Source organism: Triturus cristatus, chromosome 4_1 (assembly GCF_964204655.1).
Source record: "Triturus cristatus chromosome 4_1, aTriCri1.1, whole genome shotgun sequence".
Taxonomy (NCBI): domain Eukaryota; kingdom Metazoa; phylum Chordata; class Amphibia; order Caudata; family Salamandridae; genus Triturus; species Triturus cristatus.
This window is the reverse complement of record NC_140585.1, coordinates 67,872,437-67,896,667: the sequence shown is the minus strand read 5'-3', so window position 1 is coordinate 67,896,667 and position 24,231 is coordinate 67,872,437.

Here is a 24,231-nt window from a genome sequence, read left to right as displayed (position 1 = left end):
TCGTGCAAGCAAGGACAATGGTCCCTCGACTGCTCTGACTCTGTGCTGCCTTTGACTTGGTCCGCACTATTCGAATCAGTAGCGTCGCAAGGATGCCACTGGCCCTCGTGCAAGCAAGGACAATGTTCCCTCGACTGCTCTGACTCTGTGCTGCCTTTGACTGGGTCCGCACTATTCGAATAAGTAGCATCGCAAGGATGCCACTGGCCCTCGAGCAAGCAAGGACAATGGTCCCTCGACTGCTCTGACTCTGTGCTGCCTTTGACTGGGTCCCCACTATTCGAATCAGTAGCATCGCAAGGATGCCACTGGCCCTCGTGCAAGTAAGGACAATGGTCCCTCGACTGCTCTGACTCTGTGCTGCCTTTGACTGGGGCCGCACTATTCGAATCAGTAGCATCGCAAGGTTGCCACTGGCCCTCGGGCAAGTAAGGACAATGGTCCCTCGACTGCTCTGACTCTGTGCTGCCTTTGACTGGGTCCGCACTATTCGAATCAGTAGCATCGCAAGGATGCCACTTGCCCTCGTGCAAGCAAGGACAATGGTCCCTCGACTGCTCTGACTCTGTGCTGCCTTTGACTGGGTCCGTACTATTCGAATCAGTAGCATCGCAAGGATGCCACTGGCCCTCGTGCAAGCAAGGACAATGGTCCCTCGACTGCTCTGACTCTGTGCTGCCTTTGACTGGGTCCGCACTATTCGAATCAGTAGCATCGCAAGGATGCCACTGGCCCTCGTGCAAGCAAGGACAATGGTCCCTCCACTGCTCTGACTCTGTGCTGCCTTTGACTGGGTCCGTACTATTCGAATCAGTAGCATCGCAAGGATGCCACTGGCCCTCATGCCAGCCAGGACAATGGTCCCTCGACTGCTCTGACTCTGTGCTGCCTTTGACTGGTTTCCCACTATTCGAATCAGTAGCATCACAAGGATGCCACTAGCCCTCTAGCCAGCAAGGACAATGGTCCCTCGACTGCTCTGACTCTTTGCTGCCTTTGACTGGGTCCCCACTATTCTAATCAGTAGCATCGCAAGGATGCCACTGGCCCTCGTGCAAGCAAGGACAATGGTCCCTCGACTGCTCTGACTCTGTGCTGCCTTTGACTGGGTCCCCACAATTCGAATCAGTAGCATCGCAAGGATGCCACTGACCCTCGTGCAAGCAAGGACAATGGTCCCTCGACTGCTCTGACTCTGTGCTGCCTTTGACTGGGTCCCCACAATTCGAATCAGTAGCATCGCAAGGATGCCACTGGCCCTCGTGCAAGTAAGGACAATGGTTCCTCGACTGCTCTGACTCTGTGCTGCCTTTGACTGGGTCCGCACTATTCGAATCATTAGCATCGCAAGGTTGCCACTGGCCCTCGTGCAAGTAAGGACAATGGTCCCTCGACTGCTCTGACTCTGTGCTGCCTTTGACTGGGTCCGCACTATTCGAATCAGTAGCATCGCAAGGATGCCACTGGCCCTCGTGCAAGCAAGGACAATGGTCCCTCGACTGCTCTGACTCTGTGCTGCCTTTGACTGGGTCCGTACTATTCGAATCAGTAGCATCGCAAGGATGCCACTGGCCCTCGTGCAAGCAAGGACAATGGTCCCTCGACTGCTCTGACTCTGTGCTGCCTTTTACTGGGTCCGCACTATTCGAATCAGTAGCATCGCAAGGATGCCACTGGCCCTCGTGCAAGCAAGGACAATGGTCCCTCCACTGCTCTGACTCTGTGCTGCCTTTGACTGGGTCCGTACTATTCGAATCAGTAGCATCGCAAGGATGCCACTGGCCCTCATGCCAGCCAGGACAATGGTCCCTCGACTGCTCTGACTCTGTGCTGCCTTTGACTGGTTTCCCACTATTCGAATCAGTAGCATCACAAGGATGCCACTAGCCCTCTAGCCAGCAAGGACAATGGTCCCTCGACTGCTCTGACTCTTTGCTGCCTTTGACTGGGTCCCCACTATTCTAATCAGTAGCATCGCAAGGATGCCACTGGCCCTCGTGCAAGCAAGGACAATCGTCCCTCGACTGCTCTGACTCTGTGCTGCCTTTGACTGGGTCCCCACAATTCGAATCAGTAGCATCGCAAGGATGCCACTGACCCTCGTGCAAGCAAGGACAATGGTCCCTCGACTGCTCTGACTCTGTGCTGCCTTTGACTGGGTCCCCACAATTCGAATCAGTAGCATCGCAAGGATGCCACTGGCCCTCGTGCAAGTAAGGACAATGGTCCCTCGACTGCTCTGACTCTGTGCTGCCTTTGACTGGGTCCGCACTATTCGAATCAGTAGCATCGCAAGGTTGCCACTGGCCCTCGTGCAAGTAAGGACAATGGTCCCTCGACTGCTCTGACTCTGTGCTGCCTTTTGACTGGGTCCGCACTATTCGAATCAGTAGCATCACAAGGATGCCACTGGCCCTCGTGCAAGCAAGGACAATGGTCCCTCGACTGCTCTGACTCTGTGCTGCCTTTGACTGGGTCCGTACTATTCGAATCAGTAGCATCGCAAGGATGCCACTGGCCCTCGTGCAAGCAAGGACAATGGTCCCTCGACTGCTCTGACTCTGTGCTGCCTTTTACTGGGTCCGCACTATTCGAATCAGTAGCATCGCAAGGATGCCACTGGCCCTCGTGCAAGCAAGGACAATGGTCCCTCCACTGCTCTGACTCTGTGCTGCCTTTGACTGGGTCCGTACTATTCGAATCAGTAGCATCGCAAGGATGCCACTGGCCCTCGTGCCAGCCAGGACAATGGTCCCTCGACTGCTCTGACTCTGTGCTGCCTTTGACTGGTTTCCCACTATTCGATTCAGTAGCATCGCAAGGATGCCACTGGCCCGCGTGCAAGCAAGGACAATGGTCCCTCGACTGCTCTGAGTCTGTGCTGCCTTTGACTGGGTCCGTACTATTCGAAACAGTAGCATCGCAAGGATGCCACTGGCCCGCGTGCAAGCAAGGACAATGGTCCCTCGACTGCTGTTTTGTAGTACAATTCAGCATTGTCAGGGTTCACTGTGCGCCCCTCAGGGCCCAGAGCCCAGGTGCCGCTGCAACTCCTGCAGGAATGGGGATGTCAGTATAAATACATCACACTGCCCACCCTCCTTAAAGCAGACGAGCTGATATATATTTTTTTTGTCCTCGGGAGCACAGGATACGCCTGAAGGTTCCACAGAGGAAAAAATAAATATTCCTCCAACACTGATAGAAACTGGAAGTGCCAGGGTCAATATTTATTTGTTATACACAAACAAACTCTCACTTTGCTGAGTGTCTGCATGAGACATGAACCTGCTGAGCAAACATTGACTGCCTTCTAACGAGCTACCATGCTAGCAGCTTCCCTGAAGGCTTAACGATATCCGTCAGGAAGGCGGAGATCCCTAAATATGGTGGCCTGTGTCGGATGGTCAGGCACTCCGGATTTTGGACATTGCCTTATTTTACGAAGGAATCCACCCTGGCATCGAGGTAAACAACTCAGACCGCTCCTCGAATACAGATGGCGGTCTTTATGACACTCTGATATAATGTGTGGACACGCGGTAAGACATGAGTGACCAGTGCCACTCTTTATAATGCCAGGGACACTGACCATCCATTGCCAGTGAGTGAGAGTTCAAGGCAGGCATGATGAATTGGAAGAGGGTTTGCTGGGCAGCTTAAGTGCAGTGAGACTGGCCTTAAACAAGTGGTCCTAGTAATCAGTCAGATTGGCTGCAATAACTAGTTGGAGAGGCAGGTGTGATGACTGATGGGAGCGAGCGACTGTCGTGAACCCTCAACCACCATATTCATATATTCCTCCCTCTCTTTAGCATATTGTGCTTCCAGGCTGGTGTTGGAAGGCGTTCTCTGGGGGGCTTCGGAATACGTTCCTGACCACCTGTTGACCCACCTCTCCCAGAGTTAGGCCGAGCAAGGGCGGGAAGGCCCTTCCTGGAAGGGTCTCGTATCTAGGATCGCACACACTGCGCTTGCACTCTCTGACAGAGGGACACCACACAGTAGTTCTTCTTAAGACAGTATACTTTATCGTAGACGTAAGGGATCTTTATGATCCGAAATGCAGGTAGGGAATCAGTGCCACAAGCAGTAGCGATCTCGTGATGGGGGTAAGGGGGTATTGGGACAGTCTTTGAGTTCAGTGTCTCTGCGGAGTATCCTGCGCACAGCTCTCAATCCTCGAGCTGGGGGATGTTGCTTCTCTCGGCAATCTCTGCCGATTCCCTTGGAGGAGAGTGCCCCGAGTCACTCAGCAGGCACAGGTGGTTCAGAGTTCGGGGAGCCGCGACAGTGTCAGCAGGGCTCAGGTGGTTCAGAGTTCGGGGAGCCGCGACAGCGTCAGCAGGGCTCAGATGGTTCAGAGTTCGGGGAGCCGCGACAGCGTCAGCAGGGCTCAGATGGTTCAGAGTTCGGGGAGCCGCGACAGCGTCAGCAGGGCTCAGATGGTTCAGAGTTCGGGGAGCCGCGACAGTGTCAGCAGGGCTCAGATGGTTCAGAGTTCGGGGAGCCGCGACAGCGTCAGCAGGGCTCAGATGGTTCAGAGTTCGGGGAGCGTTCTTCGGTTCGGGGAGCGATCGAGCCGCGACCAGGTCAGCAGGCTCTCGTCGGTCCAGGTCTTCTCTGCCTCCCGTCCCTTCAGCACCCCTTGTTATACTCCCCCTCCTCTTTGAAGTCCGGAGTCCTCGTCGAGAGGGGTCTTGGTGCCTGGGGCGGTGTGTCGGGACTTCCTGTCGCTCGGCCCTTTGATCTGTTCAGGTGGGTCTGGGAGGGACTCCAGACACCCAGCAGGCGAGGCGCCCGCTCACCGGGGGCCTGGTGGCCGATCGAAACCTTCCTTGGGGATGAGACCAGAGGTGTGACAGGGACGGCGCCTCCCAGTCTGGCTTGGGGGGGTTTCTCTCTCCCTCGGCCGGGCATGCGTGTTGGGGTCTGGCCGGCCATCGGGATGTTGGGCCATGGTGGCCGGAAGTCTGTGACATCGGGGATCGGTGCGGTTGCAGGGTGGCTTGCTGGTCGGGAGGGCCCACGCCATGAGGCCGGTCTCACAGCTGGTGACGGTACGAGGAGCCCGGAGAGGTTGTCAGGTGGTTTGTGAAAGCTAGGCTTGAGCAACAGGGTGGCAATAGCTCACCTTTCTAGCTTCAAGTATGGGTGCACAGTTGGCACGGATGGGTAACTGCTTTGGTTTTAGTATGTATGCGAGGTGCTGGCTGAGTTCTTGCTGATAGTCACTGTGCCTCTCCCATGCCAAAGCTGACTTGGTGCGTTTATGAAGCAGGCTGGTTAGTGAAGTCAGGCTGCAGATGAACCTCCTGCACTAAGCTACCATGTCTCAAAACTAGGTAACAGACAATGATGACCAAGGAATCAACAGAGACACTACAGGCAGAAATCCCGTCCTCAGAAATAGTCAGTAGGTGCTCTCGCCAAGACTGAGGGTCAGTCTGCTGTTGAATGATTACGGGAGTCTGGGCTTGTGTGCAGCTGTGGTTGGTCTTGGCATAGCAACAGTGAAGCGTGGTGCTCTGTGAACCTTCACTGACTCACTCGCACAAGGGCTCAACAATGACACCTGGCCCCTAGGGAGGTACAGAGGGGGCATGGTGCGCATGTGCACAATATCAAGCCATAACCGCATGTCCCTTGTGTTAGTCAGTCACCCTGGTTTTCTCAGACAGGCAAACACAAGGAGATGATGGACGGAGTGCTGGAACTTTTCAAACACTCACCCCCAGTCACAGATCTGGGTTGAATCCATCATCGTTCTTTAGCTCACTGTGCCACCCCGGTTCAGACCCAGCTATATGCAAATCAGTCTTGACCCTGTGCCTCATGGGAACAGTCCAGTCCAGTCCGAACTGACAAGCCATGTCTTCCCTGGACCGGAAACAAGCATCCTGGGACCGGTTTCGGGCTAACAGCCCTCATCAGCCGGGCTAGCTTGAATCCAGTGGGCAAGGGACCCACCTCTGGGCATACCCTGCCAACTTAGGGCAAATAAAGCAAACACAAGGACATGCTCTATAGTCCAGAACTTAAATGTTTTTCTCTGTGGCCCCCTTATTTCTGAGGGACACCCTCAATGGCCAATGTCCTGGTTTAAAGGTTGGGGGACAGAGGACTTTAGCTGATGGTAGAAGATACAAAGCAAGGGGCATTGGTTGAGAATGGTGTAAATACAGAGTTAGTTAAACTCATTTCTGTGCTCCTGTTTTCAGGGATGGTTTGGTGGGGTCATGTGAGGACGCAGAGCTAGGACACATACAAAGAGTCTCTGAAGAGCTCAGGGCGTGTCAGGAGAAGAGCCCGAGTGGCGGCCTTACCCTGGGAGCCCGAGTGGGGGCCCTACCCTGGCGCCTGAGGGGAGCAGCACATTCTGTGCTCACAGTGAACCCAGGCTGCGGGCACACAGGCGGGGCCGGAGATGAGTGAGCCCTCGGACTCAGAGGCCCTGTGTCTGCTCAAGGCACAAGTGGAGGGAGGGGCAAGCGGTGAGTACATGAGACAGAGGTATGCAAGGGCATGGTGTAAGGCTGAGGAACGAGAACAGCATTGTACTCTGCGGGAGTGTGTCTGGTTAAGAGAGGGGAGTGGAGAGAAAAAAACCCTGAAGCTAGTGGGTTACAAAACGATCAAATCCAGCCATGTCTCAATCAGCCGCAAGGCGATGATGCACCCCGTGCCAAGGGCGACCGCAAACTGACGCAATCTCAGGCCAGGCCTTCTCAACACTCTCACTCTCACCAATTACCATGACTCTCTCACACTGTGGAACGAATTCAAAGTGTAGCTTTCATCAGTACTACAGATATCTCACCTCAAGTATTGTGAAACTGTCCCTGATTCATAGGGTGTGTTACGTAAGGGTCTTCAGTATATATTTGTTTTCCTAAGAAGGGGCATCAGCAATCTTTATGGAATAGATATACCTTAAGAAGAAACAGTACAAGTTTCCGTCCTTCAGAGGACAGGTACAACTAGGGCAGCAGCAGTGCAAGCTTCCCTCTTTCAGAGGATAGGTACAACTAGGGCAGCAGCTGTGCAGGGTTCCCTCCTTCAGGGGACAGATACAACTAGGGTAGCAGCAGTGCAAGCTTCCCTCCTTCAGTGGACAGGTACAACTAGGCAGAAGCAGGGCAAGCGTCCCTCCTTCAGAGGACAGTCACAACTAGGGCAGCAGCAGTGCAAGCTTCCCTCCTTCAGAGGACAGGTACAACTAGGGCAGCAGGAGTGCAAGCTTCCCTCTTTCAGAAGACAGGTACAACTAGGGGAGCAGCAGTGCAAGCTTCCCTCCTCCAGAAGACAGGTACAACTAGGGCAGCAGCAGTGCAAGATTCACTCTTTCAGAAGACAGGTACAACTAGGGCAGCAGCAGTGCAAGCTTCCCTCTTTCAGAAGACAGGTACAACTAGGACAGCAGCAGCACAAGCTTTCACCATCACAAGACGGGCACAAATCGTGCAGGAGCAGTAATAGCTTTCCCCATTACAAGAGACGTAAAGAGTGCAAGCTACCTTCTTTCAGAGCACAGGTACACCTTGGGCGGAAAGTCTGCAAGCTTTCCTCTTTCTGAAGACAGGGAGAACTAGCAGCTTTCACCATCCCAAGAAAGGTACAAATTGCAAGCAGTGCAAGCTCTCTTCCTCAGGTACAGCATGATAGTAGCAAGCAAGCTTCTCTCTGTCACAGAAGGCAGCCAGTACAATATTCCATTCTGTGCAGAACAGATCCAGAAGGACAGAGTAGTGCAAGCCTACATCACTCACAAAACATGCAAAGTTAAGACATGAGTGACATGTAGGGTATAAGCACATCTTTGGAGCTGGTGTTTAACCCAATGAGAGGAATGTATAGGTGAATGCATGAGTGAATATTCAAGTTGTGAGAGTCTTCATCAGCCTCCTCACAGGCCTGCTGCTTTCACTCCTGCTGTTTGTGTAGATTATTTGGCTTTACACGTATTGAGAAGTAGCAGTTACTTAGCAGGTCATTGTTTTGGAGCACCCCAGCCTAACCAACTACGCTCTACAAAGGCACAGAAATGGCAAACACTTCAAAAAGGCTTTGAATGTACACAGCACGAGCAGTGTAATCTCTGATTTGTTGCTGCACCGGTCCAAAATGTCGAGGGACACCATTACCAGTTTAAGAGGACAAAAGTAAAATAAATTACAGACTGCACATCTGAAGCTCAGCTTAGGAGTATTCTTTGTAACACTGGTGCACGTATTTTCAGTAACTCAGACAATTGATGTTTTGTCCCTTGGACCTTCCTTTACTCTACTAACAATCTGTTTTTGAGGGCATGTGTTGCAACCTGGCCCCTTCTAGTGGTCATTTATGGTGACACTGTAAGCAGCTGCCTCAACTAGCACTGCCCCTCGAAGCGTCCTTTGCCACCAAAAAAGCAGCTCGTGTCATTTCTTCTACCTCTAAAATTGATGCTGCAACTCGTTCACTGCGTCACCTTCCTGCTCATATTAGAAGAGCAGATTTAGGAGCAAAAGGTAAATACAGAGCAGCCCACTCCTGCATCTCCCGTTCAATGAGGCCTCAATGCCTAGACTACCAACCTCCATGCCTAGGAAGCGAGAGTCTCTGGCTGCTCCTCCGCTGTCCCTGGGTGAAGGCAAGGCCGGAGGCGGCAAAGGTCTGTCCACCTTCCCTCTTGATTGCCCAAGGAGAGGAGGCCTGCTCCCAGCATCCACAGTGTCACCTGCACAGTGTAACACATCTTAAAGGGGTCAGGCATCACCTTAGGAGCGTCCCGGTACGGAGGAAAAACACAAAGGTAATCAGCCTCCTTTACACGCTGGTAGGGCTTGATTGATGACGGAGACTTATGTGGCAGTGGATGAGCCAGAGCCTGACTCCCGCTGAGGGCAGGAAGAGAGATTAGACCTGTCAGATAAGCCACGGAGAAGGATCAGTAGGGAACCCAGCTGCAAGAAGGAGCCATCAAGGGCAAGAACAGAGAAGAAGTGGGCGACGAACGCAACGAAAACCGAGGGAACGGATGTGCTGCAAAGCATACACTTCTAATGACTGCCTCCTTTATATGTGATTCAATGGGGCAGGAAACATGCTTCACCTGGGAATGCCACATGACTGGTGTGGATGATGAGATTCCTTGGACGCTGCCCCATGATGAGGTGATGCGTCCGTTCGTTTCATTGGAGCTCAAGCATGTGCAGTTAATACTCGGCCATCATGTATCTTCAGATCCCGTGCGGCTCCCACCACAGCTGAGGGTTGAACCGAAACAGCGTTTCCATACATTGAACCATACTGGTGTCCCATCCCAGGGGCAGATTTACAAGCCCCTGGCAACAGTTTTACGCCAACGTTGCGTCACTTTTGTGACGCAGCGGCGGCGTAAACAATGCGCCACTATGCAACATATTTACAACGTGACGCATGTAGTGAGATGTGTCACGTTGTAAAGCCCTGCGCTACATTATACCTGCATCAGGTATAATGTATGTAGGGTGGGCATTCCGTCGCAAGGAAGCCCTGTAAAAGTGACGCAGTAAAATCTACAAGATTTAACTGAGTCACTTTTACGTCCCAGCTGCGTCAAATCCTTACGAAGGAGTGACGCAGCATATCAGGTATAGGGCACCCCTGAGCAGTGCTGGAGTTGCGTCGCACTTGCGACACAACTCTAGCACTGCGTCAACCTTATGGCGACAGATGCGCCACGCATCTGTCTATCCTTGCGCCATGGTGCGCCGCATCCATGGTGGCGCAAGGGGGTTTTTGAGTCACGCAAAATAACTGGCACATCCCTGCTAATATGCAGGGATGTGCCAGTTATTGTAAATCTGCCCCCCAGTATTTATCAGATTGAGGGCACCTGTGAGATTTACATATATTCTGCACCTGCAAGTTTACACACCGGATACTTCGTGTCTTCTCCGCCTGCACATAAGAAGAGGCAATTGAATTAGCATTGCTCAGCCGCATATCTCTGAGCATATAACTAGGCTCGGGTCTTGAACCATGTGGGTCACGCCAGCCAGGGCCTGAGTGGAGGCACTGCGCCCGATGACTGCGGGTGAGCCTTGTCTGATGTCCACTCAATGTTTACCAGTTCCCACTGTTTTGCAGTGTGGTAACGGGTTTGCTGTACGGGTGTTTACAATCATTGATGTGCCACACTCCAATGTGTTTGGTGGTCCTTTTTGGTGGCCCTGGGCCAACTAAGTGTCCGTCAATCTCCGAGCTGACGTTGTCGTATACATGTTCACCTATGCACACCTTTCTTTCAGGCAACCGCTGGTGAATCCCTCTCTTGGATTGGCTAGGACCACTGGATGGTTTTGTAGTGTTTCACTTTACATATTGTTTTGAGCTTTACTTTGAGCAGAAGCACCACTTAGATAGGCCGTCACAGGCAGAAACATATTGACCTACTTTGTTGGTACACCCTAGCAGGCTTAATTATCCTGCCATGTTTTGCTTATTTTAAGCCTGACCCAGAGATGCATGAATAAAGCCATTTGCGTACCCTGGAGCCAGTTTTACCTACCACTACCTTTTACACACACTCTGCGCACCTCACAACTTCTAGCTCATTACGAGAGTACTTCCTGTACCTCTAAAAAACATCCGTTGTGCTCCTGTCTTTAATGAGGGTGCTGTGGCCCGCACTGTGCCTATGTTCACGGTGCGCGGACGTTCCCGATGATGAGGAATGTCACCTATGCGGGATGAGGGAAATCACCCTTTAAAAGGGATACTCCACTCCAGCTAGGCTATATTTCAAACAATTATTCTCTTTCAGGGTTAGACCCAGGTGTTTGTTTGTGGTCAATTTGCAATCAACATAAAGAATGGTTGATTGCGTAATGCCACTTGTAGGGTTTGCCCATCAACCATCCTGGGTGGACAACAGAGGACATACAGCACCTTGCACATCCCACGATTAGCACCCTTTGAGCTATGCACAGTTTCTACTGTGCATTTTCATTATGGTTAAACATTCTGATAGGAGGACAGGTACATACCTGCATGCCTATACACACCCATCCTTACACCTCTCCTCACCCCTGTGTATGTGCAGATACACTTTCGCTGCAAGACAATTCAAGCAGTTTCTGCCATAAATGCTCACACACTTTCTCCTCATCCATACACCAGCATTTCATGATTAAACATACTACTTATTATTCCTTTTTGTCCCAGTTCACACCGTGGGGGAGAAACAAGACATCATAACAGCACAACTCTGGCCCACTGACACCACATCAAAACACTACCCACACAGGGGGGATGGAACATACACACGCTTCCATGGAAAGCACTCCCACAGAGTACGGACGGTGCTGTCTGGCCGCAAATGTTTTTAAGCGCCTTCTTGGGACTTGAGGATCTATATAAAGGCAACTATAATGACATACAGTACAATATAGTGGGATAGAAAATGACCAACCCTTGGGTGCAAAGTAGAAATGGGTAGATTTCCTCGGCTGCAGGTCTCCACTCTAGGGCAGAACCTATCTGCACCCTGCTATGAAGCCTTTTCTCTGGATCCTGAGGCAGTCATTGGGTAGTGAGAATCGATTGTGGTGGGTACTATTGTTTACCGTTAGGTGCAGCTCAACACTCAGGACATTATGCATTCTTCCTTCCTGTTGTGTCAGAGAGCATCTGGGGTGTGCTATGACTTGGATCTGTGCCCTGCGAGGTAGGTGTGGTACAGTGAACATCAAGCACGTGATCAAAGCCTTTGTATGTATGATAAACGAGTATATACATCATAGCAAACTGCTACAAATGTGTTTCACAGCCTAAGAGTGTTCAATGAAAAATCCAACGAAGGAAGGATCAGTTCCAACACAAATTCCTATTTGGGACGGATAGTGTGCGTGCAGGGGACCCTGCTCCCGGGGTGGGAGGGCACCTCAATTTTAGTTGATTCGCAACGACGATCAGAAGGTGATACCCTTTCGCACACAATTAAATGGACAAGCTCAGAATTACCTTGTTAAATCAGAAAGGAGTGCATGGCCAAACCTGTCTTTATTCAATATCTGTCTAAAAATAAAACGCTAATTGGAGAAATATCAGATTAAATGAATGTCCTGCAGATGCATAGAATAGGTGCTGGGCTCTGCCCAAGCCAGAAAAGCCCGGCATGATGTGCCCCTAAGAACTATATTTGAATTAATGGCCACCTGCATAGTACCAAACGGGTTATTTATTTTATTTCATTTATTTGATGCAGTTTTATATAGTGTGCATATATGGCCGAAGGCATCAGAGCACCTCTCAATAGAAGAAGAGATAGTCATAAAGTTAAACGCTACTAGATTAGTATAAACAAAACATTGATAAAACTAAATATGTATGCAGCATGGGTGGAAGTTCTCAGCAAGCAGAGATTCACTAGGAGCTCAGAAGAAGAATCTTTAAAAGAGGAGAAGCTTCCACTTAAATTTGAAGGTGTCCAGAGAGGGGGCTATTCCTAGATCTGAGGAGAGAGAGTTCTAAATTCTAACAACATTCCCACTGAAGGACTGGGCCACTGCTGTAGGTTCTAAAAGGAGTAGTTCAGACATTTGGAAGGCAGTGTGTAGGACCTAGTGTGTGATGCATGCTATCTTGTCAATAGCTCTGGATTCTAAGGATAACCGTTAATGAGTTAGTAGTACTGGCTTGATGTGATCAAATCTCTTAATTCCAGAGACAAAACGTGCTGCAGCATGAAGCAGTGCCTTCAGAGGGGCAAGTTGTATTTTAGGCAGTCCACACAGGAGACAATTAGCAATCAATCAATAATTTATATAGCTTGACGAATCATCCCTAAGGGTCCAAAGGTGCTGGGGTTGCTTGCTGCTGAAAGGTGATCTTGTTTATTTGAACAGCCAGATCTTGAGTTCTCTTCTAAGTTGCATGAGCGATGAGGTGGTCCTGAGGTGTAGGGGAAAGTTATTCCAAGCTTTGGCCACCAGATGTGAGAATGCGCGTCCTCCGCTGTTGACTCGATGGATCCGGATCACGTCTGCGAGGAAGAGGGAGTAGGACCTGGCTGTCTGGGCAGTTGGTGGAAGGTCAGGCGGTTGTTGATGTAAGCTGGTCCTTCGTTGTGCAGGGCTTTGTATGCGCTGGTTAGTATCTTGAACTGGTATCTCTTTTGGATCGGGAGCCTGTAGTTTCGTAAGGTGCGGTGTGATGTGTATCCATCTGGGGAGGTCAAGGATGAGTCTTGCAGCTGAGTTTTTGATTGTCTGTAGTCTCTTCAGGAGGCGTGCGGTGATTACTACGTAGAGTGTGTTCTCGTAATCCAGCTTGGTGTTGACGAGGGCCTGCATGCCGGTCCTTCTGGTGTCGACTGGGAGCCACCTCAAGATCTTGCGGAGCACGCGTAGGGTGTGGAAGCAGCGGATGAGACTGCGTTTACCTGTAGCTTTATGGACAGCTTGCAGTTCAGGATGATGCTGAGGCTGCAGGCGTGGTCTGTCTGGTGCGGGTTGTGGGCCGAGGTCCGCAGGCCATCATGCGTTGTTCCATGGCGAGGTTGTGATATTATGGCTTTTACCTCTGCTTAGTGTTTATTCTTAAGCAGCATGGCTAATCAGTTGGTAGGGAATAAGAAGGGTACGTGATCCAGTCACCTTCCAATTGGTAGTTATATATCAAAAAAGAGTGGATCACTTGAACCTGTTATCCAGGGTTTGGTGGTTATTCGACCGTTCCTTAAAAAACCCTCATTCACGTTTTTAGGTGGATTATGTGGCGGTATATCTTGGTTCTCCGCCTTTGTAACGTGATTGCATCATCATCGGGTTTAGTGTTGTGCTGCCTCCGCCTGGAGGAAAACCACTGGATAGTACAGTAGCGATCAGAAATCAAAAAAAGGACAAGGTGCTCATGTGTCGTGATACAGTGAAAGTTAAAAATGGGGATGTTTTCTCATGCTACCTGGACTTTAGACTTTATTGTTGTCTGGTGCGTGGAAAAAGAATAAAAAATAGAGGACATTGTGCAGCTTGGACAGGTAATGTGTCCGCTGTACAGTCAGTCCAATGAGTGGGTCGACATGTTTCAGCTCTTTACGTGCCCAGGAGGGTCAGGTGAGCTTTCATCAGGACCAGGGGGTGTTGTCTTAAAGGAGGATATTGTCCGCTTTAAGGGTGAGGAGTTCGTGTTATTTTTCAATGATCTCCTATTAGAAGGTTTAGTACCTACGGTGAAGAAGGAGGGCGAATAACAAATGATAGTGAAAGTATTTCAAAAAAATTCTTATTTAAAAACAATGGGGGTTTTTTTTGTACCCAGAGTACAAGACGAGAAACATGCAACATGGCAATTCTTTATATATACAGTAAGGTCTGCAAGGTGAGTTCGAACACGCCGCTGGTTACATAGCAAGTATAAATGGCAAATCTTTGTGATGATATCTGTATGTGTTGTCTAATAGGATACAATGTGTGGCGAATAGCAGGTTGTGTGGGGAAAAAAACCGGGGTATTTACAACGTGGTAGTGAGCACTATGAAATGTCATGTATACTAATGTTGAATGCTTGATAGAGTCTGCTGTTTATCATGTACCACTTACATCGATTAATAACATGCAATATGGCGGCATTGTTAACGTGATTATTCATGCATTCACTCGGTCTGTGGATGAAAAGCGACCGTAGTGGTACTTCTGAGAGTCACTCTTACATAACATGTTTAGGCAGTGCTTATTGGCTCAATTAGGAACACAGAGAGAAAGATGGCACACATCATACGTAGATTAAGTAAACAAGCTTGGTTCGAGTAGCCTTCGTACCTTCAAAGCTCGGATTTCGGGCTTCTTAGGAAGAATGGCAGCGTTGTGAGGCTGTTAGAAGAGGTCAGGGGAGAGGGGGGAAGAACAAGGTCAGGTTTATAAAACAAAGAGATCTAGATTTAACGTTACGTGTCTCCGTCTCCAAAGTCTTCTCCATACCGGAAATCCCGCTCTGCACGACTTGTGCTGACGCTGTCTTCCTGCTTGGTGGAGAGTGCCCAGACTCGAACATTTTTATGTAGTCAAAAGTGAAAAAAGACTGTCAATTAGGGCGGTGGCATATATGACTGTAGTTTTTTACTGTTTTTACTTGTATGGGACACTGAAAGCAGTGTAAAAAGTGTGTCGCAAGCATATATTACTATTATACCTGTTATTACAAAAATAAAATTTTAGGCGAGGCGTGATTAAATGAAGGGTTAGTGTCAATCATTAAATTGTTAATAAAGTTAGAATTGAGAGATCGTTTGTGTCTCATCATGTATGACATATTGTTCCGGCCATAGGGTTAAATAGTCTTATTCGATCTTTAGGCTGCCAGAGAGGTTTCCTTGAGAGATCGAGTAGGTATCATTATGCGGAGCTTCATATTCCGGCATTTGGGTGAAGTGGTCTTAAACATGTTCACGATACACTCAGCCAGGGCACATCATCGTTCAAACCTGTTATATTCGTTTTGAGACGGTGTACCCATCTTTGTTCTTGTATAAAGAGACGTTTCTCGACATTTTGGGACCCAGCCACCATAGACTCCATGACAATCCATTTGAGGTCATCAAGCGTATGTGGGTGGTCAATAAAATGACTGCTCATTTTGGTAGTGTGGCGTTTACATCTGACGTTGCTTCTATGTTCGCAGATTCGCTGTTTTACCTTGCGACACGTCATTCCAATGTATCTCAAGTTGCATGGGCAGGTAATCATGTAGATTACATGGGTGGTGTTGCAGTTGGTATGTTGTCTCATCTTCCACATTAAGTCTGGTGTCAGTTCAACGGATTTCGTCGTTTCTGTTAGATGACAGACTGAGCAGTGTCCACATGGGAAATGGCCTACCACTGGCGGTAGGTTCCATAGGGTACTTGTGGTTGTAAGTGTCTTTTTTTCTGAGGGACGAGTGTGTACTAGCATGTCCTTAAAATTCCGAGTTCTCCTGTTCGCGAAGCGTGGTTTTGGCCAGTTTAGATTCCCAGAGGTCAAAATGCGCCAGTTTTTGTTGATTATTTTCTTGATGGTGTTACTGGCTGTGTTATATGTTGTGACACATGTTACTTGATCAGGTGATGGTGTTTTAGATATCACTTCTAGCAAGCTCTCTCTGTGTTGATTTCTTGCTCTCTTTTGACATTTGTTCACAATTTTCATGGGATAGTCGCGTTTGAGTAGTTTTATGCGTAAGTCCTCCGCTTGTTGTTTGTATTCACTCAGCTCGCTGCAGTTCCTTTTTAGGCGCAGGAACTGACTGTAGGGTAGATTTTCTCTGAGTGGGCGGGGATGAAAACTGTTGAAAGAGAGAAGGCTGTTCTTAGTCGTGGGTTTGAAGAATGTTTTAGTCTTGATGGTATTGTCAGTTACATAAATATATAGATCAAGAAAATCCAGATGGTCCTTGTTTGAATTTATAGTGAATTTGAGACATTCGTCTCGTGTGTTTAGCCAATTGTGGAAGTCTCTGAGGTCTTCTTCTGTTCCTTCCCAGAACATGATGATATCGTCAATATATCTCTTCCAGAAGGTGATCCTAGTATGGAATGGATTGTTGACGTTCTGGATGTGTATTTTTTCAAAATTACTTACATATAGACCTGCCACGCTCGGCGCAAATGTACTTCCCATGGAAGTACCATGGCATTGCTGGTAGAGAGTGTTGTTAAATTCAAAATAATTCTCTGTCAGAGCCATTCTGCAGCATTCTAGAATGAAGTGTCTGGGGGTGTGGTATTGCCAATCCTGTGAGAAGAGTAAGTCCTCCAGGGTATTCAAAGTTTCTTGTTGAGGCAGGCTGGTATAGAGGCTTTCCACATCTAGTGAGACCAAGATCATGGTTTCACTTAGGAACGGTTGATCTTGTAGGAGATTAAGCAGATCTCGTGTGTCTTTTAGGTAAGTTGGAGTCTGTTGTACCATCGGTCTAAGATATTGATCTGCAAATTGAGAGAGAGGTTCTAGAAGAGAGCCTATTCCGGAAACAATTGGACGCCCAGGTGGTGGGCGTTGATTTTTGTGTACCTTTGGTAAGGAATAGAAGTAAGGTATGCGTGGGGAATCTGTTCTTAAGAATGAAGCCTCATTCTTAGTGATCCAGTTGTTTGTCTCTGCTTCCTCTACCATTAAGTTGATGGTTCTTTTTAACCTCGGAGTTGGGTCTTCTCTGATGACTTTATAGAATTTTTCGTCAGATAGTAATCTTAGGCATTGGTTGTTATAGTGGTCCTTGTCCATGATTACTATGCCTCCGCCTTTATCGGCTGGCTTTATGATGATGTCGTCTTGTGATCTTAGTTCTTCCAGTGCTTTTCTTTCTTTGTTGGAAATATTTGTGAAGGATTTAGTCGTCGTCTTGTTGATTTCATTTATCTCTTTCATTACTGCCTGTTCAAAGGTCAGGATTTCTATTGGTACCTGATGGTTCAGGGGGCAAAATGTAGATTTGGGTCTCAAGGTGGTGTCTCCAAGGTTGGGATTAATCTCCGTGCCTTGAAAAAATGCTTTTAATTTCAATGTTCTACAGAATTGGGCAACTTTACTTTGTGTTTTAAAGAGGTCCAATGGTGGTGTTGGTACAAAGCCCAGTCCTTTGTTAAGGACGTCTTCCTGATCTTTCGAAAGGATAATTTTCGACAGATTGAAAATTAGTGGGTCGTGCTGGTACTGGGTTTTTCTTTTGTGGCGTTGGCCATACTCCTTGTCAGTATCTGTCTCTCTTGATCGGTCCAGGTGACATTTCTTCGTCTCCCTCGTTGGTTTGTGCGGCCTCTCCCTAAAAAAGTCGGTTGTTGTACAAATTGGCCCATGTAGGGACCTAGTTGTGGCGGTGCTGTTTGGTATGGATTAATCCAGCCTTGATAATTTGGGGTGAAGGGGTGGAAGAGTGGGGGAGGTTGTTCCCCGTAATTAGGATTGCGCCAAGTGTTGGGTCTTCGTCGTTGTTGTCTTCTGTTTTGCCCTCTGAATTTTCGTCTTGGCATGTTGTCATCCCCACTCCAGTCTGAGTTGTTAGAAGAGTTACCACTGGAGTCATTATCAGTTTGGTGTTCCGATACTTCATAGTCGTCCTTACTGTAGGGGTGCATTTTTTCCATGGAGAATTTTTTTAAATCCTTAGTTAGTTTCTGGATTTTGCTCTGTGTTAGATATTCTCTTGTCTCATTCATATCATGGTTGATTTCTTCTAGTTTTTTCTTGAAGACAGTGATGGATACCATGTTTTTTAGTTTTGCTTCACTCAATTGGATCTTGATTGTGAGCGCTTCTGTTAGTCTGGTTGCAGTTTTGATTATTAAGACTAAGTAGTCTCTAGTACATTTCCAGGATATGGCTGACCAGTCTTTCCTAAATGCAAGGTCTTTCAGAAAAATCCTAGGTGCATTTTGGACCCACAGTCCTCTCGGTGCAGCGTTTCCACGTAAATATTCAGTCATAATAATGCCATGAATGGCTGTTCTAACTTGTTCCTTCTTGTCCTCGGATAGTTGTTCCCAGTCCTCATTCTGAGCCAGGGTTTGTGTGATTTCACCATCTTGCAGAAGGGATGGAAGGGAAAGAATTGCGTTGATCTCGTCAGTAGAGTAACTTAGTCCTAAGTTCTCTGCCATTTTGATGTACTGGGTCAAGTATGGTCACTTTAGTGTACAATGTGTTTTGTTCGAATAATCCTCAGCGAAATTTTCGGGGCGTCTTCGAAAGGGATGTGATTCCCACAGCTGCACGCTGCTATATGTATGGCTAATCAGTTGGTAGGGAATAAGAAGGATACGTGATCCAGTCACCTTCCAATTGGTAGTTATATATCAAAAAAGAGTGGATCACTTGAACCTGTTATCCAGGGTTTGGTGGTTATTCGACCGTTCCTTAAAAAACCCTCATTCACGTTTTTAGGTGGATTATGTGGCGGTATATCTTGGTTCTCCGCCTTTGTAACGTGATTGCATCATCATCGGGTTTAGTGTTGTGCTGCCTCCGCCTGGAGGAAAACCACTGGATAGTACAGTAGCGATCAGAAATCAAAAAAAGGACAAGGTGCTCATGTGTCGTGATACAGTGAAAGTTAAAAATGGGGATGTTTTCTCATGCTACCTGGACTTTAGACTTTATTGTTGTCTGGTGCGTGGAAAAAGAATAAAAAATAGAGGAGATTGTGCAGCTTGGACAGGTAATGTGTCCGCTGTACAGTCAGTCCAATGAGTGGGTCGACATGTTTCAGCTCTTTACGTGCCCAGGAGGGTCAGGTGAGCTTTCATCAGGACCAGGGGGTGTTGTCTTAAAGGAGGATATTGTCCGCTTTAAGGGTGAGGAGTTCGTGTTATTTTTCAATGATCTCCTATTAGAAGGTTTAGTACCTACGGTGAAGAAGGAGGGCGAATAACAAATGATAGTGAAAGTATTTCAAAAAAATTCTTATTTAAAAACAATGGGGGTTTTTTTTGTACCCAGAGTACAAGACGAGAAACATGCAACATGGCAATTCTTTATATATACAGTAAGGTCTGCAAGGTGAGTTCGAACACGCCGCTGGTTACATAGCAAGTATAAATGGCAAATCTTTGTGATGATATCTGTATGTGTTGTCTAATAGGATACAATGTGTGGCGAATAGCAGGTTGTGTGGGGAAAAAAACCGGGGTATTTACAACGTGGTAGTGAGCACTATGAAATGTCATGTATACTAATGTTGAATGCTTGATAGAGTCTGCTGTTTATCATGTACCACTTACATCGATTAATAACATGCAATATGGCGGCATTGTTAACGTGATTATTCATGCATTCACTCGGTCTGTGGATGAAAAGCGACCGTAGTGGTACTTCTGAGAGTCACTCTTACATAACATGTTTAGGCAGTGCTTATTGGCTCAATTAGGAACACAGAGAGAAAGATGGCACACATCATACGTAGATTAAGTAAACAAGCTTGGTTCGAGTAGCCTTCGTACCTTCAAAGCTCGGATTTCGGGCTTCTTAGGAAGAATGGCAGCGTTGTGAGGCTGTTAGAAGAGGTCAGGGGAGAGGGGGGAAGAACAAGGTCAGGTTTATAAAACAAAGAGATCTAGATTTAACGTTACGTGTCTCCGTCTCCAAAGTCTTCTCCATACCGGAAATCCCGCTCTGCACGACTTGTGCTGACGCTGTCTTCCTGCTTGGTGGAGAGTGCCCAGACTCGAACATTTTTATGTAGTCAAAAGTGAAAAAAGACTGTCAATTAGGGCGGTGGCATATATGACTGTAGTTTTTTACTGTTTTTACTTGTATGGGACACTGAAAGCAGTTTAAAAAGTGTGTCGCAAGCATATATTACTATTATACCTGTTATTACAAAAATAAAATTTTAGGCGAGGCGTGATTAAATGAAGGGTTAGTGTCAATCATTAAATTGTTAATAAAGTTAGAATTGAGAGATCGTTTGTGTCTCATCATGTATGACATATTGTTCCGGCCATAGGGTTAAATAGTCTTATTCGATCTTTAGGCTGCCAGAGAGGTTTCCTTGAGAGATCGATAAAGGGGGAAGGTGTATGATATTCTAGCTTTTACCTCTGCTTAGTGTTTATTCTTAAGCAGCACCATGGTGATGGAACTTTGTTACATAGAATGTTAAGAGTCTTGATCAGTTTACCTGACTGAGGCTTGCTTGATGGATGGGACTTTTTTTCTGCTTGGATTAAACCTACGTCTTCAGTTCATGCTGTACTCTTCATTATTTGTAATTACTACTATTTTACACTAGCGACGAGCGAGGCTCTACGACCCTGCGTGAGGTTATGATCCAAAGTCCCAACATCATCTACAGATTTCTACAGATCACTGCTGATAAACGTGAGACATCACCATGATGAATAAGGATTTACCTTCATTTGCCTGATTTTAACTCCGTCTGCATCAAAGGATTACTTGAGTTTTATTTCAACCTTTCCCTTCTTTACTTCACAACAAGCCATACCTTTATTCTAGATTATTTTAGTAACAAAACTGGTAACAAAACTTGTACATTTAAGAGTACTGTTACCAAAACCCCGGGATTGGGAGCTTTCGCCGCGTGATATCGCCCCTTTTCAACATTATTAGGGGTTGGGATATACCGACGCGTGCTGATCCTATTGCAATTAAAAAAGATAAACACCCCAACTTACAAGACTCTGTCAGCATGTGTCTTCTTGTTGGCTGAATGAGCGCGAGCTTCATTGTTCTTGTTACCATCAGCGCAAGTCTTATCAGCATACTCGTGGCTGCAACGTTTCAATCTGTGATGGCTACACGCTACACTTTATATGCAATGTGCGTAACGTGGGGGCCATCTTTGTTCAGTTTTGAAGGATTTAGCCTGTTTCTCTCGTCTTTGGTGACACGCTCACCTTGCATGTTTCACTTTATACACGTGATGATTCTCACGTTCAGCTATTAGTTACTTAACTTGTTTTTGTGACATTATTTACCTGCGGTGATACCAATAAGAAAACTGGGGAGCCGTCTGCCTATACAAAATGATATAAATAAGCCCAAAATAGGGTCAGGATTAAATAAACAACCAAATACCACGACTGACACAGGGGGCTAAAAGGACAAGAAAAAAAGGATTTTCAAAAACAATTTATTTCGATATAGAGAATCAGGATGATTATCATTATCAATTAAGAGACAAATAAATAACAAATTGCACAATACAGGAATATATAGGTCCCACACAAAAACACTCATACACACAATCATTCCCACAACATACTCATTTAATCAACAAACACAAAATTCAAAGACAGATCATTTCATACAAGGCTTAAAACCAACAGAATTCAAGGCATAACAATTCCAGGGGATAACAGTTCCAGTGGATTCGTGCTCTCCCGGTTGTATATGTAGACGGGTTCTTCAGGTAGGCACGAAATAATATAAGCCAACGCACGTTTCGGTGTTAAGCCCGGGGAGGGCTACACCTTCATCAGGGCAATGGTGATTACAAATGTACAGGAATTTATAAAGCGCAAATCACCAAGCGGTCTCTAAGCACTTACTTAGGGAACCCATCCTGGTATTCCCCTGTGAGATAACCCGGCAGGGCATCCGCAAGGTGAAAGCCAGGCATCCTGCCGCGAGGGGCCGTTGTGGAGATTAAGCAAGCTATTGCCCAGAGTCGCAGAGTGTGAACCCATGAATCGAGTATGCACTGGAGCGAGAATTATCGAGTCCATGGACATTTTATGGACTCAAGACCCAGCCGAGGCGGGAATTGAACCCTGGTCCCGGGCTGACCTCTGCTTCCAGGTCTGCCTCCTCTAACCAGTGAGCCACACTTCTCCACGTACAAACGTGTGGGACACACAATGAACACCTAAAATGTAAACATAATATACAAACTTAAATAACACAGATTGAATCTATACTTGATTCACAGTCTATCAACGCCATAACAGATAAAGTTAACAGCATAAGCGTCCAAGAGATTATAGGGTGATTATCTAAAATCAGAGTCAGTCGGGGTAAGGTTCAAATATGTAACGATGTAAGTATAATAGCCCAAATTGAATAAAACCGAAATGCACCAAGAACAGACTTCTCATATAGCGTGAAAATGATTAAAAAGAGAGAGGGGAATCACACGTGTTATGAGAAAAACCGTGAAAAAGGAGAAAAAGATAACCAAAAGGGTGCTGAAAATATACACCATAAGGAGAACCCGAGTAAGGAGAATAAAGTAGAGAAAAAGGTGAAGTAAAAATGAATGGTGAAGACAAAATAAATGGTGAAGAAAAAATAGTCCAGTTATAACATAAAAAGAAGAATCAATACCTTGGATCAGGTGATTCGCTGCTAATAGCCCTCAGAAAGAGGGAGAAAGGAACTTTTCATGGCCTCAAAATGCTCAGAAAGGCAATTCTACAGCAAAAAAATAAACAAGGAAAAGAAAATGTCAAGGTAGAAAACATAAACAACAATTAAGGTCGTATTGGTAGTTTCAGAGAAAGCCGGGCTTACCCAGGTACTGAAGGACACTGCAAGCAACGAGTTTGTTAATAATATAGCAGTATCCAATCGAATATCCAGCGAAAGAGGCAAAAGAACCCCCGTATCTAATACCGATGGAAATTATTGAAGGGCGTCTGTCAAACACCTCGTAGGACGGAATATGGTAGATTCCTGTAACAAGTAGAGCATGGAGAAAATTAAGTAACTAAGTGAGATGTTTTAATAGTGAGACTAACTATCAGCTCGGCTGTTTTGTAAAGAAATAGAAGATATATTTCTTCGCCGTCTAAGAGAACATACGGATACTAAGCCAGCGCAGAAATGAACATTAAGTCCAAAGATCACCGCAGAGGTCGGTGACATGAACGAAAGTAGAGAACTACGGATCCCTGAGGTATTTTTTTATAACAGGAATACAATGCTAGAATGGGAGGCAAGGAAGGCATAACCCGTTCGCACAGAGACCATGCGGTGGTTAGGGTTAGATACGCGGGGGTTCTTACCTGGGATAATCTGGCATCGACATAAAGGATAATCGAAAGGCGTCGTCAGGGTGAAGGCAAAGGCTCCCGCAGGCGTTTCTCCCGAGTGCCGGGATGACGTTAAACGCAGACGTACACGCGTCAGAAATAGACAGAGGACTTCTGCGAGGGGAGTCCAATGGAACAACAACGGCGGCCATGTTGGAACAGGAAATGCACATAAATTAATCAAGAAAAAACGGATCTTAGCAGCAAACCCAAGTATATAGAAGGGACAAGAGATAAAATCATTCTCAAAAAAGAACACAATATAGGGAAAAAAAGACACAAATAGGTCAACACGGGGGAAGTCAGTTCTACTACAGTGGAAATGCAGATACAAAATAGTACTAACATCAGGTAATGGCATTTTCCCAAGGGCAGATTTCGTTAAGGCCATGGGCTACTGTGTCAAGAAAATAAATCCAAAAGACCTCCCTCTTTTTTCTAATGATGGTAGGGTCCTTGCCTGTGGGAGTATGAATTTTTTCCACAATGGACCATTTGAGGTCATGCTCTGTATGGCCATGTTCAATCCAGTGGGCGACCAAGGGGGCGCAAAGTTTTTAGTGCGAATATTAGACTTATGCTCGCCCATTCTGACTCTACATTCCCTGCCGGATTCGCCAATATGTGCCTGATTACAGTGGCAAACGATTGCATAAATGATGTTGGAAGTGCGGCAGTTAGTCATTTTGGCCAGATTAATGGTTTGTTTGTTGATGTTGATGATTTGCCCAACAAGGGCA